This window comes from Rhinopithecus bieti, unplaced genomic scaffold (assembly GCF_001698545.2).
Source record: "Rhinopithecus bieti isolate Rb0 unplaced genomic scaffold, ASM169854v2 scaffold_14741, whole genome shotgun sequence".
Lineage (NCBI taxonomy): Eukaryota > Metazoa > Chordata > Mammalia > Primates > Cercopithecidae > Rhinopithecus > Rhinopithecus bieti.
In genome coordinates, this window is record NW_016807965.1 from 342509 (window position 1) to 362604 (window position 20096).

Here is a 20096-nt window from a genome sequence, read left to right on the forward strand (position 1 = left end):
CACCTCAGCCTCTTAGAGTGCTGGGATTACAGGCATGAGCCACTGTGCCCAGCCTGAAACATACACTTTAAACTTTGCTTTCTAAAATTAACACAATATAAACTTTGAAAAAATAGAATAAGGAATACAGTATTTCATTTTACATTCTCATTTAGGGTTCAGGTTAAGATGCTTAGAAAACAGTATAGACAATTGGATCCATTTCCTATGGACATTGACCCACCATTCAGAATCCACCTGTGAGGTACAGAGATAATGATCATTGTGATAAGAACCATCATGGAGTGTAGACAAGGTTGTTTTGATAGTTCATAGGCTCTATGAACTCTCACTTTTGGAGACTTTCTTATCTTTTATTACACATATTAAAATGCTCTCATTCCACATTAAATGTAATATATATATGAGTTGAGTGGAGTTGCCCTCAACTAGTTTCCCTAATGTCATAATCCAGAGACATTTAATTTAACACTTGTTAATTTCAATGTTGCTGTCTCCCTTGCAATATTGTGTGGCCAATAAAATATTTTTAATGTTTCAAACATTTCTGTGGAGGTTGAATCAAACACTTGTTCATTTCAACATTGCAATTTTCTTTTCCTTTTTTTTTGGAGTCAATGATTTTTTTTTGTTTGTAATGTCTTAAACACTTTTATGGGTCCGTGAAAAACTTACGGAACTATGTATGGCACGGTGCCTTAGGGCTTAAAAGATAAAATGGCCCTAGATGTTGATAAGGACCTTGGCCTTGAACATTGCCTGAAGCTTTAGCTACGTCATATTTAAGAACAAATTGTACTGTGATGTAAATATTTCTTATGGCATTCCACCTTCTCTTTACCAAATCCAATGAAATAATTCTTCATAACTTTTCATCCAGATTTTGCTTTTACTTTCTTCTTCCACCACCTTTTTTAGACCCTTATCACGTCAGACACAAACTATTACAAGAGACTTTTACTTTGTCTCCCTGCCTGAAGTTCTTTCGTCCTTCAATAGAGGGTAAAAAGATTAGCCTTGCTAAATAATTAAGTGTATTTAATTAACCAACTAATTAAATTGACATGTCTATTTTGTAGTAATTTACTATGAATTTTTGCAGTTTAAACATATGTGTTTGGCTTTATCTAAAATAGCTTCTACATTTCCAACAAATCTTTTCTACTTACTTTTCTTTGAGTATATTTATCACTTTTTCACCCTTGTTTGTCCATTAATCCAGGCATTCAACAAATATTGTTAAGCACCTAGTGAGTCTCAAACATCATACTAGTCACCAAGGATTCCATGATGAATAAGAGCAATACTTGCCTTATTTATTTATTTATTGTAAATTTAATCTTATTTTATTTTAAGTTCCAGGATACAGGTGCAGGACTTGTAGGTTTGTTACAGAGGTAAACGTGTCCATGGTGATTTGCTGCACCTATCAACCTATCACCTGGGTATTAAGCCCCACATGCATTAGCTCTTTATCCTGATGCTCTCTCTCCTCTATCCCCAACCCCTGTGACAGGCCCCAGTGTGTGTTGTTCCCCTCCCTGGGTCCATGTGTTCTCACTGTTCAGCTCCCACTTATAAGTGAGAACACGTGGTGTTTGGTTTTCTGTTCCTTTGTCAGTTTACTGAGGATAATGGCTTCCAGCTCCATCCATGTCCCTGCAAAGGACATAATCTCATTCCTTTTTATGCCTGCATAGTATATAAGCAGGTGTATATAAGGTAGTCCTATTTTAGAAAAGGCAAATAATAAAATATATATGTTTGAAATGCCACTGGTTCTTTGATAGAGGTAAGTACAGACTACAGTGAAAACCACAAGGGAAAATGGTCTATTCTGCCTGATTTGGGGAATAAAGGGTAAGGGAGGGTGGTTCAGGAAAAGCTTATTTCTGGAAAATGTATAATCATCTACCTGATGTACATTTGGGCAAGGAAGGGCACTCCAGGCAGAGTTAGTACTATGAGCAAAGGCATCAAGACAAGAAAGACATTTAAAAAATATTGTTGGCTGGGCACAGTGGCTCACACCTGTAATCCCTGCACTTTGGGAGGCCAAGGCAGGCAGATCACGAGGTCAGGAGTTCGAGACCAACCTGACCAACATGGTGAAACCCCATCTCTACTGAAAATACAAAAATTAGTCTGGCGTGGTGGCACCCACCTGTAATCCCAGCTACTCGGGAGGCTGAGGCAGGAGAATCACTTGAACCCAGGAGGCGGAAGTTGCAGTGAGCCAAGATCACACCACTGCACTCCAGCCTGGGTGTCAAAGCAAGACTCTGTCTCAAAAAAAAAAAAAAAAAAATTGTTGAATTGATGGCATTCTTTTATTAAAACCAAAGAATTAAAATTATAATAACATTCTATTTTGATTAAAATAGAATGTTTGGATAAAATAATGTTGAGTTCTAATACACTTATTTTTCAACTTTTCAATATTTTTTCAGTTACTTTAATATTCTGGAAAACAACCATTTTAAAAACAGATAAAAACATGGCTCTAGGAACATACATTTTTGTTTTTGTCTCAGGCTGCAATATGGCTTGGCACAGCGCTGTCAGATCTTATTTTTATTTAAAATTTTGACATTTTCATCATGGATCTTTTGCATTAATTTTGATTTTTTGAAAATGTTTCATTAAAAAGTTAGTCATCTTGATTACCGAGTTTTCTAAGGCCACTTAAATTTTATACTCAAGGCAAGTGCTTCCTTTGTCTTCCCCTAATCCCAGTCCTGGAAAAAGCCATCAGATCAATATTTTAAAGATCACTTTCTTATAGTGATGAGTACGGGTTGCTAAAGACTTTGGTAGTTAAAATCTGAGAAACTGAGGCAAATTCAACATCTATCAAAATAATTTGGTGGAAAATCACAGAGGCTTGAACCAAGGCAAGAAAGGAGACCAAAAGTAAGTAGGGGTAAGAGAGGTGCCAGGGATGAGAGTCAGGGAGAACTTGATAAGAATTGGATGCATGGGAATGTTCTCTCTCCTGAGATTCATGCTCCAAATTCTGATTATTAAAGCCCAACAGAGTCACCCTCCGTCAGGATTTCTTTTTAGGTCATTTCATACCTTTGTGGCAAATTCTTCCTTCTTCCTGTTTTATCTCTTCAACTCCCTTATAATCTCTTTGCTGTGAAACACCATATCTCATTCCCTTACTATGTTATAAACACAGTAGATGCTCAATAAATACCTGTTGAAAGAATTGCATCATCAGTGTTTTTTTAACATCGCTCCAAGGCAGTGCCCATAATAATTAAGCCAACAGAAGAAGAGTTTGAAACTTCTTCCTTGGATATATTTTTAAGGTTAGAATACTCATTTATCTACCCAAGATGGCACAAATGACTTCTTGGGGCCCTTTCCAATGACATGATTAACAGCCCTCTTCTGAGAAGAGTTTTATATATGTTACTGCTAATAGCAAGAGAACTTCTCCTGGGGACATTTTCCCTTTTATGTGATTACATTGATATTTTAGAGAAAATGAAATTACTGCATCCCAGCTGGGCAGTTCTTTTTGAATTTATAAAATGCAGAAATTGCTATAAGACTGTAAAGTTGAATCAGGTCTCTTATCCAATCATCAATAGATAATTTTGGTTTTTATAACCCATCTTATAAAAGTTCTACTGTGGTTACCAAAGTCAAGAATTTGACATTAGTGTTGCCCTTGGCAACAGAATACAGAGATTTCTCTGGAAATTATTCCAGTTATAGTAAAAAGATAATTAACATTTAGTTACAGAAAAATCTGAACTTAATGTATCTGAGTGTAGCTTTATCAGATTTCCTCTTACGGTGATATCTTGATGCATTTTACCAGAAATTACAATTTTTATTATTCATTATTATCACTATTATTTTGGATGAGAGGCTTTCAGTAATGCTTCTACAGGAACTAGATCAGTTCGTGTGTATTCCTCGTATTCTGCCTTTCACCTTCTGAATGATGGACATAATGCTGGAGGTGGAGCAAGTGCTTGGCGCAGCGGTGAAGTGCTGCACCAGCGTGGATGATCTGAATCTAGGCTTCTGATTTTGTGGAAAAAACAAAATCATTAATATGTTCAAACTACTGTTTTTCCATTTTCTACCTTTCAGAGCCAAATATAATGTCAAACTGATAACAAAATTTGGTATCTAGAAGTGGGATGCTTCCAGTAATCCTAAAATGTGAAACTAAAATTGTGGGAGAAGTAGAAATGGGGCTTTGGGTAATAAGCACCTAGAGACTTTAAGTCAGAAAGTTGGTGATACTTGTTAGGTAGTGGCAGAACATTTGATTTAATTGTTGCCTGCTTTACTGGCAGTGCACCTAATCGGCTAAATGAGGCTATATGATCAGGAGAAATGATGGCAAAGATTTTATATATGGACATGTAGTAGTTCTACCACCTTCAGCCAGATCTGACTGAAGAGATGACACCAGATTAGAACTACTTGAGCTGCAAGCAGAGAAGAGAAGAAACACCTTTGTCTTTATTTTTATTTATTTATTTATTTTTGAGATGGAATCTCACTCTGTCTCCCAGACTGGAGTGCAGTGGCATGATCTCGGCTCACTGCAACCTCTGCCTCGCGGGTTCCAGCAATTCTCCTGCTTCAGCCTCCCAAGTAGCTGGGATTACAGGCACCCACCACCATGCCCTAACTAATTTTTGTATTTGTAGTAGAGACAGGGTTTCGTCATGTTGCTCAGGCTAGTCTCGAACTCCTGACCTCAAGTGATTCGCCTGCCTCAGCCTCCCAAAGTGCTGGGATTACAGGCGTGAGCCACCATGCCCAGCAGAAACACCTTTATTTTCTAAGGAATCTTTTTCTGTTCTACAAGTTACGGTGAAAAGAGTCCTGAAGGCAATTGGTTCCATCCTTCAAACTTGAAGCAATTATAAACAGTGATTGGCAAACAGTCTACATACTGGTGTTCCACTGGAAGAAGGCACAAAGCCTGCCAGTAGTGATGGGATCCGGGATGTTGTTCCCGCCCCCCCCTACCCGGGAACTGACTGTTTCTAACTAATTCTGGATAACAGCCATTGAATCCAGGGCAAGAAAGAAGGATAGAGCACGGAGTCATGAACATGAAAGAAAGAGGAGGTTCCTCAGGCTTAAATCCACATCTGGATAACAGTAAATATGTTATTAATTACTGTTTTGGTTTTTTTTTTTTTTTTTTTTTTTTTTTTTTTTTTTTGAGATGGAGTTTCACTCTTGTTGCCCAGGCTGGAGTGCAATGGTGCAGTCTCTGTTCATTGTAACCTTCACCTCCCGGGTTCAAGTGATTCTCCTGCCTCAGCCTCCCAAGTAGCTGGGATTATTACAGACGCCCACCACCATGCCTGGCTAATTTTGGTATTTTTAGTAGAGATGGTGTTTCACCATGTTGACAAGGCTGATCTTGAACTCCTGACCTCAAATGATCCACCCGCCTTGGCCTCCCAAAGTGCTGGGATTACCGGCATGAGCCACTGTGCCCAGCCGACTGTTATTTTTAAATGCGGACTTTACCAGGAGCAAATAAAACAAAACTGTTCTAAGTTTAAAGGGAACTGTATTTGCAAGGAACTTTCTTCTCCCTAAGACTGGCCCCAGATTCTCTATGATTAGTAAACCCCTAAAATAGTCCCTGGTTACTAAAAGTACACCAATAGCAAGTTGGCTTTGAATGCTCTATAGCTCTAGGGAGAGCATCTTTACCAATCCACATCAGAGGGGAGAGTCAGAAGGGAAGGAGAAAAGCAACTCTGGTAGATCCTTCCAGAGAGAATAAGTAAATTCAGCCAGATCAGCCAACCAAGGAACTTACCCATGGCAAGACAGGAAACCTTTGCTACTCTTGTCAAGCAGAATTGCCTAATTTCTATGATGACTGTGTGCTTTAATAACTGATGACTGTGCACTTTCCAGCCTCTCTTTTCCAAATGGGCGCTTATTTTGGTAGTCCTGCTTCTCCACTACTGTACATGGAGGGCAAACCAATTGCCTTTGGTTTATAGGCTAGCAGACCCATAACAAACCAAACAAACAAACAACTTTCCATTTGTATCTGACAGAAAGACTGTATATCTCCCACAGCACCTACATTTTAAGCTGAATGCAAGAAATGCAAAGAGCCTTTGAGGTTATCTAACTTGGAATGTTCTTTGGAAAGAAACTTGGGCTCTGATAAATGTCTAACAACCAGCTGAGATAGGATTGTGTATATCACACACACACACACATGCTATATATTATAAATTTTACTGATATAAGGGATGTGTATCTAATAACTTACAAATAATAATAGCAATATATATAATACTCTTTACTGTAAACTCCTTATGACCAATTGATTCTTACAGAATGTGTTTTTTGACAACACAATTGCAAATAAGCCTAATTCCCACATGAATGATGGTTGATATGTTTATGTTTTTGTATTTTTAGTAGAGACGGGATTTTACCATGCTGGCCAGGCTGGTCTCGAACTCCTAACCTCAGGTGATTCACCCACCTCGGCCTCCCAAAGTTCTGGGATTACAGGCATGATCCACCGCGCCTGGCCCACATGACATTTTAAAGAAAGGAACAGGAGAAGGAAAAGATTATTTGAGGACATAAACATTTTTTCCCCCAGAGAAACTAAGCTTTGCCCCAGGGACAATTTAAATTTTGGGGTTGAACTAAATTTAATCTAGATCAAATTATTTAGTTAATTTATCTTCCTACTAACCAACAAATTTATATAGATCTTCAGGAGAAGTATGAACTCTAACTACATAACTATAGACAAATTAAAAGAACTAGCTATTTTCAGAGGTGGTGGTCATTAAATTTTGTGACCTCACCACAGAATATTTCTGCTGTCAGCCTCTCTCAATAAGCATATTTTGCAAGGTATGCTGCTGATGCCATAAGGGTATCAAATAAGCAGATTTGCTCCCAGTGTAGGGACTGGTAAGTCACTGGCAGATGTGTTCTGTTGTTCCTCATACATAGATTCAGTACCATCTCTCCATTCATTCACTCTAATTATCTGGTGAATTACCTGGGATATACCAGTAAACAGGTACAGTTTTGCCTTCAAGTAGTAAATAGTATAGGAACTCTTCCTACTCCGAACACACCTGTATTCAGTATCTCTGCGTGTTTGTGTGTGTGTGAATGCGTGCGTGTGTGCATGTATGTGTAGGACTGGCTGCATCATTCTCAGGGCCTAGTGCAAAATGAAAATGCAGGATTCCTTGTTCAAAAATTATAAAGAATTTCAAGACGGCTACAGCAGAGCTTTAAACTATGTTTGGGGGTCCTTATAAGTGCAGGACCCTGTGAGACTGCACAGACCACATACCTATGAAGTCAGCCCTATATGTGCATATGTGAGTATGTATGTGTGTGTTGTTGAGTGATTCTTCTTGGAGGACTGCATAGTGTAAATATACCATTGTCTTTTATTCTTCCACCTCATTTTTAGAGTCTAGATAAATCTGCATATGAGGTCCTGACCCCTTTTTAGTAGTTTTCAGCCTTGGATAGTGGTGGAAAACATGTGAATCCTAGTTCAAATTTCCTCTCACTCTTTGTAGGGCTGTGAGCCCATTACATATGTTTTCTGTGCCTCATCTTTTCAACTCAAAAATGGGGACATAAGGTACACTTAGTCATGGAGTTATTAAGGAGATTAAAATAAATCTGTTAATATTAGTGAAGTGCCTGGAGTAAGTCTTGCCATAGCTCTAGGTAAGCAGCTGTTAAAGTAAAAATTTTGAAGCCTTCATTATGTGAGAACTTAAACCTAAATCCCATCCCATGTTAAGTAAGGACTATGGAACTATTAACCTTCCCCCTAAGAGAACCATTTATGACCACAGCCCTATCTGGGTCAGGAAGGACATGTTGATTTGAAAGTCCTGTAAGGTGTTAATGGATGCTAACAAAAGACTTCCTATTCAGGAAGCAAAGGACACCTGGGGCTGACCACCCTCGCTCTTCACTGATGTTTCCTGCTTTTGTTAAATATAAAGTAAATAAATCAAAATAAACAAAAAGAAAACCAATAACAACCACCACCAAACATCAGTATATCCTTTTAGTTGCTATGGCTCCTTGAAGGACTGGAGAATTGTCTGGAAGCAAAATCAGTTGACTCCTAAACTCTTAAGAGATTTTATTGCTATCATGGTGCAGAAGAAGGGCTAAAGAGCCATATCACCTAGCTCAACAGCGTGGAAATTGGAAACGCTGTCTTGTAATGTCTGGATAGGGAAGACAAGAGTCTATGACCTGAAAGAGAGGGGGACAGAGAATATCTTACCATTTGCCAATTATACACACACGTCCAGTGCAGGTGACTGCCTTTATGTTTTCTAATTTGGACTATCAAACATCCTTTCATTCCACATAGTCTTCCTCAGATTAGCATCTGGTGTCCTTGTTTTGTGTCCTCCCTTCACCTTGCCTTGAGTCTTTAAAGCCAACTTTAAATGGACTGTTTTTCCTTAGCCTTCCCCTTAATCATAATAATTTAAAAGTCCATTAAATTATGGTTTTGGTAACTTTTTTCTAAAAATCATACTAAAACAAATATATAATTATTTAAGTTTTTAAAAGCGTGCCCTCATCTCTCCTAAAATCTCCTGAACTACCAGGGTTCTGATCTAAGAGAAGCTAGAATCTGCAGATGTTAACACAACTCCATGGAGGCCTGAATCAAGAAGCTTCATAAGGTGTGAAGGGGCAGGTGGGCCAGGCAGCAGGTGAAGGCCATGCTCTAGAAGTGAGATGCTGGGCAGGTCTCTCCTTTCTCCATGCATAAAGCAGACGGGCAAATGATGCGGTGCGAATTCACTTAGGGCTATGAATTGCTGGGAGGTGTTTTGGGTAGCAATGAAAAACAAGTAACAGCAACAAAGAAGGCTGGACAAAATCATGTATACTATTGAGCTGAAATCTCAGCAGTAATAACTTGAGGACCTGGGAAACTGTCAAGTCCTCAAAAGCCTTGACTTTCAGAGCCCTTGCCGGAGTAGCAATAGGAGTGGTGGGAAATCAAGAAAGTCAGACGTTCCAGAGTGTCCTAAAAAGAGTGTTATCAAAAACATCTGAGCATGGGATCTATGCTGGGCAAAAGGACTATGGAATCCACAAGGAGCTGAGGGACAGGAGAAGCAGGAGGGCCTATGGGTCAGTATGGGCTGAGGAATGTGTTCAGTGAGTATAGGTGTGTGAGAAGATCAAATAGACAAAGTAACACACACACATGCCCACATACAGCCATACAGAGACACACACCTTTCTTTCCATCTGAGATTTTTTTTAAGTCTATAGACCTTTGAATTGATTTGAAATCCCCTATTTAAATAAGAGGGGACATTCCATCTTTTGATATAAGCTCTGAAATGCATAAGAAATTCCTTGTAAAATTTATAGTCTTTTGAATGGATGTTGTTTAATATTTTCAATTACAGATTTATGGCAGAATTTTTCATAGGCCTGAATTGTCTGTTTAATATTAAAACGATTTTTGTAGGGAGCCATCTGTTATATGATCAGGCATGGAAATTCTTTACAGGGCTTTACATCAGCACTCCTCCAAAGTTTGTCATGCTTCAAATATCCCCAGGCACTTGTGTTTCCATTTAGAGGAGCAAGGTGAAGGACTCAGAGGCAGGACATGATGTCTCCTCGATTGTTCAGCGGCTGTTTCACTGAAAACACTGTTTCAGCATATGGTTTTTCCCTAACCTAGCCTCAGTGTTTTCCTTTACTATGACAGAACAATATCCTGAGTAAAAGGACAGTTTATGAATCTTTGAATCTCCTATCAGAACAAACTTTGCTCATTGGCTCATTGCATTAATCAACTCACATTTTTCTTCAAAGCTGTTTTATCCTTTAAAAATGGTAAAACAATGGCTCATTTTCCCCATGAGTACTATTCCCCTGAGTGCAATTTCATTGAAGCTAACTCTATTTTACCAAGTAGATTTCATCTCAAGTGCTCCCTTTGAATCACTGGGCTGGGAGCTGCCTGAAAAAGAATGTGGGAAGGATTTCGAGGCTGTGTTCAGGGTCAGTGGGGAGTACTACAGTTGATTACTTATGTCTGCTTTGGGTGTAGAAGTAGTGAGCATGGGACACATGTGCCCTTTATTTGCTGTCTCTGGCCTTTACTTTTTCCGTGTCCCTCACTTACTCATTAATAAGCATTGTGAAATGGCTGGCCTTGAGGCAAACATACACAGAAAAATCAACTTCTGTATCTGGGAAACAAGCTTGACCCTGACCTCACAATAATGTTAACAACAACAATAATAACAGCCACGTTTGTTGAACATTTGCTGTAAGCCCCACTGTAGGTAATTTACAAACATTAAACCATTTCATTTATTCCCCACAAACTACCACAATATACATATTATTCACCCAGCTTTTTGACTAAGGCTCAAAAAATGAAGTAACTTTACTGAGTTCACCATTTTGTTCAAAGCATCCACATAAATTTGTATTGTTCTGGATACCTAGAACCATCACTCCCTTCCATACCCACTCAGTCATTTTCATCCTTACATTCAAATCCTAGCAGCCTCTCTATCCACAGCTCCTCATCCTGGAAGACTCCTTGATAAAGCAGAGAGAAAGGCTAGCCTCAGATCAGCTAAGTTGGACATTCTCTGAGCCATGACGAGTTCTTCTCTGTGGCTATGTTATATTATTTCACATGACCCATTCTTAATAATTCAGCCTAACCATCCGTTTGTTCAATTCCATTTAAGAATTTTTCTTTGTAAAGGTTTTGTCAATTGTCTGCATTTTGAATTTAATTAAATTGTTATATATCTCAATTAAGTAGTCAATTCAAAACACTTAGTGGATACAATCTGAGCTTTTCAATAGCTGGTCAAAATAAATAATCAGTGCCATCCACCTAATGGTCCTTCCATGAAAATTAGCTGTGACCTTAGTGGTAAAAATATGATAAAATGATTTATGGTCATATCCCTCTATTTAAGAGAGAAGTAGACAATCATAATTTTTAAACGGTGTCTGTGTCCAGTTCCCTGGTGTACTTCTTAATGCCAAGAGAGTCAAAAGCCCCCTGTTGATCATGACTTTAAAATTCTCCAGTATAGGTGTGAGTTAGCCAATCGTATCGTCCCATCTCATTTGCCTGGTGATGTATAGACTTGACTTTAGTTCCCATTTACACCTTGCAGAAGCCAATAATAGTTCTCTTCCTCTTGAAAAAAAATAAACAGAAATATCAAAAGGAAATACCTTTACAGGGTGGAGACAGGATTGGATAAGTTGTGTATCATTGTTTACATCCAAATCAAATAACAGGAAAGAAAACAATTAGTCAAGTTCATACTCTAGGTTCTGTTTAATGTGTCTGTTTTCAAGCCTGTTCATGCTATTTTGCCTAAGCAAAGCTTTTTTTTGCCTTGTTAAGGTTTACTTTGTTTTGAGACCTTAACACATGAAAGGGTTTGGCAAACTTTCTCTGAGGCAAAACTTGAAAAGTGAGACATTCGAACACTTGTAAAATGTAAAGATTTTTGCTTTTACCAAAGTCCATTCCAGGTCTAATCTAGGTTCACTCTCTTTTACCCGACAGTTCCCCAGGCAGAAATGTGATCCTAGCCCATTCACAATCTGTCTCTTCCATTTCCCAGGATAGATATTATCTAATGTTTGAGCTTCAATGCTGATTTACCATTACCAGTAAGAAGGTCAGTTTTCTATCATCACCTTTTTTGTGAAAAGAAGGAAATTAATGTAAAGAGGTTTGCATTAATGCTTTTCTCTATTTCTCTGTTTTCCTCAGGATAATATATTTTATCCTGTGGATATAATATTTTTTTGTCTATCACTTTAGTGGTGAGTTCAAACTTTACTATCACAATGACTTGGACTACTTGGACTTGAAATCTCCAGCTCTGACTGAACAGCATCTTTTCTTAACTTCCCATTATTTAGCTTAGCATAATTTTAAAGCCCTTCCTATTTCTTATCATGCCAGTTCGAAGAATACATAATTCTCCTTCCAGGTCCAAAACAGAGATGCTTACCACTTTCTTTTACCTTTTTGTTGATATATCACATATTTAGATCCTTAGCAAGTATGGGTCTTATTTTTGGATCCAACTAAGATGCCCTCTCTGCTCTGCCCACAGACTCATTTTCTACTTATCAATGAGCTGGTTCAAGTCTTTTCACCTCTTCTGCTCACATTCTGCTTCTATGTCCTGTACACTCAAAGTATGTTAAAACAAGATTTCCCATCTTTCCTGCCACTTGGATTGTGTCATTTTTTTAAGGTATCGGTGATGTCACCAATTGTTTCCACATGAAAGTCAAACTCACCACTTCAAAGTTCTCAATATTACCTCTTTCCCCGCCATGTGCCATTCCAAGTCCCTCTGCCTGCCTTCATTTCTATTTGAATTCCATAACCACACTGTTTTGCTGCACAGGGAGGGGGGCATCATTGCCTCAAAATCACCTTGACCTCTCCTGGTATGCATTCTTGCTTTCTTGCCAATTGGAACGATATGAGAAGGATTTAACATGAATGGGGTCTCTTATTCTTTCCATGTTCTTCAAAGCACTACTTAAAGTTAAATAATTTTCAAATTCATTTAATGGTAGTCACTACCCCAAAACAGACTTAAAATCCTTTACCTTATTTTTATCCCTAATTATTTTCCATTCAAACCATTGTATAATGTATTAGTATACTTATTACATTCTCTTTATTTAGAAACTAATTATAAAAGTCAGAAATCAATTTTGGGTTATGCTGCTTATGTCTGGTGGTATATAGCCACAGGGGGACAATATGTCCTTGACTCCCAGAATGAAGGAAGAGTCTAATTTTTTTGTGTCCTCTGTATTATGCACCTGAAAGAGACACATACACAAAAGATGAGATCTCTGTAGTTCCACATAGGAATGTACCCTGTGTAATTAGTTCACATTCGTGGCCTTTAAATTAGAGAACAAAATATTGGTCCAGTGTCTACTTTTTGCTTCCTCCCTGATCACCACAATTGAAATCAGAATTATTTCAAAGCTTCCAATTCAGTTTATATTCTGTCTGATCAACTTGATAACTCTCCTTGCTAATGCTGATAAAATGTCTTTCTTACCCTATCTTCAGTATTTTTCCTGTGGAAGGGTAGAGTCCAAGAGAAGGGATTTAAAAAATACTTTTGAATGTGATTTTTTAGCAGCTTTAGGAAAAGGTTTGGTGATCCCAGTTCCACTCAAAAAAATTATCTATGTGCAAAGCATTTCCCTGCTGGCTGTTTTCAGCTAATCCATTTAAGCTTTGTATGGACATTTATCTATAGACTTTTAAAAATCTCTTGTTTATCTGTATTTTCAGAGACATTAGTTAGATAGCAGGATACCCTTTTTATTTCAAAGTAAGTTACCTTCTAAGAGTAAAATTAGAGTCAAATAATGTGAAATAATATTTCAAGGCACAGTTTGCTATTCATTCTATATTCAGTGAAAAATGTTATAAAGCAACTTGTATGGAACAATCTCATTTTCAATCTATCTCCCTATCATCTATCTATCTGTCTATCTATCCATCTATCTATAGAGAAAGCTATATAAGGCAATATGCCAACATCTTAGTAAGAAGTAGGATTATTATGGCTGATCTTCAGTTTTTTTCTAAACATTTGTTTACAGAGAGGATGTACTGTTGGTATTAAAAGTATTTTTAAAGTAAATAGTATGTTTATGCTCCTTAATAACTTGCTGTGGATGTGTCTAGCAAAAAGATATTAGGAAGCTTCCACTCCTAATGACTTTGAACTATTACAACAATCCTTCATTGTCTCCATTTTTTTTTTTAATTTTAACTGGTAGTTTACCAAAATCAACAAGAAACATAGGCTAACAGAAGGAGAAGAGAGTCATTTCACTTTTCAAACAATTTGAGAACACATAGCTCTCTGCCAGCTGTCTGCTCTGGCAAGTGGTGGAGAGATCGCTGTTCTGTTTCTGACATGAAGAGAAGGTACATTAGGGTTGGAAAGGACTTAGAAGCCTCCTCCTCCATTATTCTGGAGTCCCTGCCCCAGAAATTCAATAACATGCTAACACTTATTGAGCTTGCTATGTGTATGCACTGTTCTAATAACTTTTTATATGTTAACTCATTTAATCCTCCCCAAACCTTATATGGTGGTATTACCACCCCCATTTTACAGATAAGGAAACTGAGGCACAAAGACATAATAATTTGCCCAGCATCTCATCCAGTAAGCAGCAAACCTGAGGTTTGAATCAGCCACTGTGGCTCCAGAGCTTGCTCCCATAAAAGTTGCTCCTTATTGTCTCTCATTTGTTCTTGCTGAAATGTGGTCCTGTTGCTATTTAAAATGTCTCTAATAATAATAAATGCCTCACCTTCAGTGATAGCCAATTCCCCTTGAGACTCTGTCCTACTTAGAGTTGTATCAAGATATATGGATGCCCAGGCAATGGAATAAGTAGAAAGGTGGCTCTATTGAAATCCGCCCCCCTTTCCCAAAGGAGATCCTGGTTGGAGGACTTTGGTGTAGGTAGTTTATTTGCAGGTGATCTTGGAAAGCAGGAGTGAGGGAGAGGGGAAAGTGAGACAAGAAGGGAGAAAAAAACAATAAAAGGAGTATTGAGTTTCTTGTGGGTAACTGCAACTTGATCATCTGAAGTATTACAAAGAAAACCTCAGAACTGTTCTACTCAGGGGTAGGGAGGCTTGGGTATTTATCCACCAACAGCCATCCCTTGTTAGTGGGGGGTTTTCATTGGAAGCCACCAATCCCTAGCCCTTCCAGGCTGCCATACAGGCAGGCTGAGCAAGATGCCCTGGTGCTAAAGCCCTCAGGCAGAGAAATAGAGAAACTCATGGACTTGGGTGGGAATCTGAGCTACAAGAGAACTCACAGGTGATCCAAAAGTTATGGGGTGGAGCCTCAACATCTCCTACAGTGGCCCTTCAAATCAGTATTGGCAAAATATTTCTCTAATGCGTTGTTAGAGGAAAGTCAGAGGATTTCAAAGAGTGGTCCCTGGACCAGCAGCCTCAGCAATACTTGGGAGTTTGTTAGAAATGCATATTCTCAGGCCCTCCCCAGAATTCCTGAATCAGAAACTTAGAGAGTGTTGCCCAAAAATCTGTGTTTTAAAAAGCCCTCAGGATGATTGTGATACAGATGAAAACTCTGCAAACAACAGAGTTTTAAAGATAGCAAGGGCCCCATCCACAAATCAATTTATTTTCCCAGGGAAGACTGAGATAGAACTTTTCCAATGTCAGATATATAGAACCCAGATCTCCAAACCCTAAATCCCCAAGGCAATGATTCAGACATTTCCCCCTAGTAGGTTTGGGCAAATGCTAAGATGCTGTGACAAAAAGAACCCAAAAGATAGTCACTTGAATGAGAGAAATTTATTTCTCTCACTCAAGTAACAGTCTAGGCAATATAGGCTGGTGGGGACAACTCTGCTCTACAAAATCATTCAGGGACCCAGGTTTTTTTCATATTGGGCTTCTGCCTTCTCCTGAGTGGTGTCTTCACCTGTGTAGCCAAAACTAGGGTGATGTCATATCAAAATGCTGACCATGGGATGTGAGGGATAGAGACAAAGTCCAAAACCAGAATCTTATCTGAATTTGCAAGTGACATGGTATTTGAGCACATCATATACTCTAATAGTCTATTGTTCCCAACTTAATCATATGACCACATGTAACTGCAAGAAAGGTTTAGAAATATCATCTTGGCAACTTTGTGCCCAGGAAAAAAGTCTCTAGAACACAACCAACAAATAGTTGTAGCATGTACCACAATATCAGATTTTCCTAATGTGATAAACGTTATCGCTCTTGTTATTTTTTGATTTGCTTTGTTTTATATTTACTCACATCATACCTTGTTCCAGCAAGGTATTAAGGCACCTTCAGTTTGTGAGTCAAAAGATCTCAGTCAAGTGGCTTATTAAGATGCACATGTTACCTCGAGTGGGAGAAGTATAATCTACTAGTATATTTTAAAGAAATCCATGTTCAGGTTTAACAGACCAGACACCTGAAATCCAGCCAAAAGTAAGTTACGGTGAGAATGAGACATAGATCAGAGCTTTTCGGAAAGAAATAAAGGTGGACAACATCAACAAAATTTCTAGATATATGTGGGAAGGAAAGAGGCAAAGAAAGGATAAACCCAAAAGGAGATGATAGTAGAAGCCAAACCTGTTCCAGTCGCATATTTTTCCAGGCTTGGTAGATTCAAGGGATAAATATGTCTGCCTTTCGTCGAGGGGTTCCAAACATACCCAGCCAAGGCACTTGCCCAGCAGGTTAATTCCAAAGTTTGGCTCTCAAGCGGGTGAAATCGAGTGATCAAGTTATGCCACGGCAAGATCAGGAGGAGCCACTGGGTCAACACTGAATTGCTACAGGACTCCAAGGGTCCTTGGACAAAAAAATGTTAAAGAAGTGCAAGTCCAAAGAGTAGAAATTCAGATAAAAACAAGACAGGCAAAAACCAAGTAAAAGTCTAGGTGGAAATGGAGCAGAATAAAATAAGGTGGAAAGTAAGGTGAGATGGGTGATTTCTGAGAACAGAGCTGAACGAACACCTTTCCTGATTAATGCACAAGTCCTGTTGGTGGCTTGAGATATCAAAATAAGTCAGGGTTGGTGCAGGAAAAGAAAGCACATAAACAGTGTTTTTCTGAACAGTGTAACTTTCAGAGCTAAAGGCAGAGAACCAAATCCCTATTATTTCTCAAGTAATACGTTACCTCAACACAATCTCTGGGCATTGATTTAAAATAACAATTTAGAATAAAATCATAATTAGGAAGCTAATTAACTGAGGCAATGCACAATAAAAGACAGAGGCTCTGAATTGTGCCCCAGAAGCCAGCTGACTTGTGCTTTTGTATTTCTTTCTTCTAGGAGGAGGAGCTATAGATTATATCTAAATATATCTCAGTAAACCTACAAATAAGCATGAGCACAATTAATCCACTCTACATAAAGCAAAAATCCTCACCAATGTCAGCAAGCAGCAGAGTCCTCTTAAATTTAAAGCTTCTATAAAGCCTAAAAGGAAATACCAATCAGCAACCCTTTATCCTTTTAATGAGGGCCAGCAGCTCTCATATTTTTATCTCCTTGCTTTACAGTACACTGAAATAGCCTCTGAATATGTTGTTTTCTCTCTGCTCAGAATTAGCAGAAAATTGTATAGCCAAAACTATTACTCTCTATTTCTTAGTCTTTTCTTTCAATAGATGAGAAATCTTCATCACTATTTAATTGTGCTCACCTGCAGAGCCATGACACATTGGATTTCAGATATGCAAAGAAATAGACTTCTATAGATACTTTAAAGTTCCTAGCACATTTTCATGTCATACTACTATGCATAGTTTTATTTTTGGCAAAAAAAGCAAGCAAGATAGAGGTCATCTTTTGTACCTCTCCTCTTCTTCCATGTTCTCTGTGTTTTCCACCTTCTGCCCAAGTTCTCCATGCTTTCTGATGATGTATGATGTATGTGATCTAGAAGCTTAGACTCTAGAACTACACTGCCTTGAGGTCACACTGTAGCTCTGCCACTAATAAATTGGGTTGAGCAAGGTACGTAAGCTTTCTGAATTCCAGTTTCTTCATCTATAAAATGAGCACAAACCTTTATAGATTTGTTGTGAAGGTTACATCAGTTAATATTGCAAAGCTCTTTAGAACAGTACCTGGCACATAGGAAGTACTCAGTGTGTAAGATGTGTTTCATTATTATCTCTCATTACGCAATACATACACCATGGCATCCCAACCTTGCCTGAACCATGAGAGAAGAGTACTCCAAGCTTTCACATTATCCTGCCTAACTTGTCTTAAGGCTCAACTTCCTTTAATGTTTTTCTCTCAACCAGCGGACAGGGAGAACAGGTTGAGCATGGATCGGAGCAAGACTTCTGAAATTTGACTGTCCAGGTAAATCATGCAGAATCCTTATTAAAATGCAGGTCTGGATTCAGTAGGTCTAGAGTAGAGCCTGAAGTTGTGCTACTGTTGCTGGTCTATGGACTACACTTTGAAAAGCAAGAGGTTGGCATCTTCTAAGTCTAGGTTCTAATGCACTCAAGAGCTCTCAGACCTTGGGCAAGTTTCTCAACTTCTTCCAGTCTATTTAAGCTACAAAGGTACCTGAGTGGATTAATGTGAAGATTCAGTGAATGAATGGACACAAAATGTTCACTAAAGTGGCTGACATATACCAGGACATTTCCAATAATCAGTAGCTCTTAACTTGTTAGGTTACTAGTCATTAATTCCCAAGGGACTTTGCATTTTAAAAGAAGTGAGTTCGGCCAGGAGTGGTGGCTCATGTCTGTAATCCCTGCATTTTGGGAGACCGGGGCAGGTGGATCACTTGAGGTCAAGAGTTCGAATCCAGCATGGCCAACATGGTGAAACCCCATCTCTCCTAAAAATACAAAAAAATTAGCCAAGCATGGTGGCTGGCACCTGCTACTTGGGAAGCTGAGGCAGGAGAATCACTTGAACCTGAGAGGCGGTAGTTGCAGGGAGCCGAGATCATGCCACTACATTCCAGTCTGGGTGACAGAAGGAGACTCCATCTCAAATAAATAAATAAATAAACAAATAAATAAATAAATAAATAAATAAGTGACTTGTACCAACTGAGTTTAACCACTATAATTTATAGTTGTAATATCAAATAAGGAAACCATAAGGTACCCCTGGCCACTGGTGTAACTTCAAGCACCTTCCAGGCCAACGGCAAAATTATTCAAAGCAAGCTCTGTGATTTCTAAACAAAATTTCAGTTCTGCTCCCAACAGCACAGAATCTATAATGTTTGAATCTCCTTTCAGCCAGCACTTTAAAACTTCACCAGGAATTGCTGCTTCCGGCCGAAATGAAGTAACCCAGACAGTTATTTTCCAACTGAAACATTCAAACAAACAAAAAGACAGAATATATAAAACAATAAGACACTAGCCTCAGGCAACGAAAGACAGTGATTCTTGAGAGAAGGAAAACAAAGGTGAGACCTATGATTGCTGAGCTTACTGATTGCCTTGAGAGAATTTTAAGGCCACAGTGCAAGAAGCAAAAATCCAGGTGGAGCCCAGGAAACTTCCGCTTTAAGTTGAGAAGACAGAGGTAAGGATCGGGGGAGACCTTAGTGGCTAGAGATTTCAGAACAGAGGACCATAGAGGAGACAGCTGCACAAAGAAGTTCTCTGGAAATCTGTAAAAAGTCCCTCGGGAGGCCAGGCACAGTGGCTCACACCTGTAATGCCAGCACTTTTGGAGGCCAAGGAGGGTGGATCACCTGAGGTCAGGAGCTTGAGACCAGCCTGGCCAACATGGTGAAACCCCGCCTCTACTAAAAATACAAAAATTAGCTAGGCGTGGTGGCATGCGCCTGTAATCCCAGCTACCCAGGAGGCTGAGGCAGGAGAATTGCTGGAACCTGGGAGGCGGAGGCTGCAGTGAGCTGAGATTGCGCCATTACACTCAAGCCTGGGCGACAGAGCAAGACTCAGTCTCAACAAAAAAAAAAAAAAGTACCTCTGGGGAATTCAGTGAATTCAGTGGAATACTGATTGGTGGATGTTGTTCATAAGTAAACTACACAATACTGGGAAAATAACCAAATAAGAGGATTGAGCTGTGCATGGTGGCATACACCTGTAGCTCCAGCTACTTGGGAGGCTGAAGAGGAGGAATCTCTTGATCCTAAGAATTCAAGGCTGCAGTGAGCTATGATTATGTCACTGCACTTTAGCCTGGGTGACAGAGTGAGACCCTGTCTCAAAAAACAAAACAAGAGTTGGAGGGCACAAGGCTGGTACTGTTACAGGATCAGGAATAGTGACTATTCTCACAAGCCTGACAACTTACGAGGCATTGGGCAGAATGCCCAGAAGGTCTTGCCTCAGTAGTGGAGAACAATGGTCCCTGAACTAAATACTGCTTTAGTCTCACTAACACATCTTAAAAAGCAAGTCTCCAGAGGATCAAACTGTTTCAAGTAACTTGACTGTAACACAGG

The 20096-nt window shown here is 39.0% G+C and overlaps 1 long non-coding RNA gene across 1 annotated transcript in view; it reads right to left on the minus strand.

Moving 5' to 3' along the window:
• Positions 1 to 3093: 3093 nt before the first annotated feature.
• The window catches only part of LOC108537111 (uncharacterized), a 47473-nt gene continuing 30470 nt past the window's right edge, over positions 3094 to 20096 (minus strand). The window contains exon 3 of the long non-coding RNA XR_001887716.1: positions 3094 to 3202. This is a non-coding gene — a long non-coding RNA (uncharacterized LOC108537111). The remainder of the gene's footprint in view (positions 3203 to 20096) is intronic.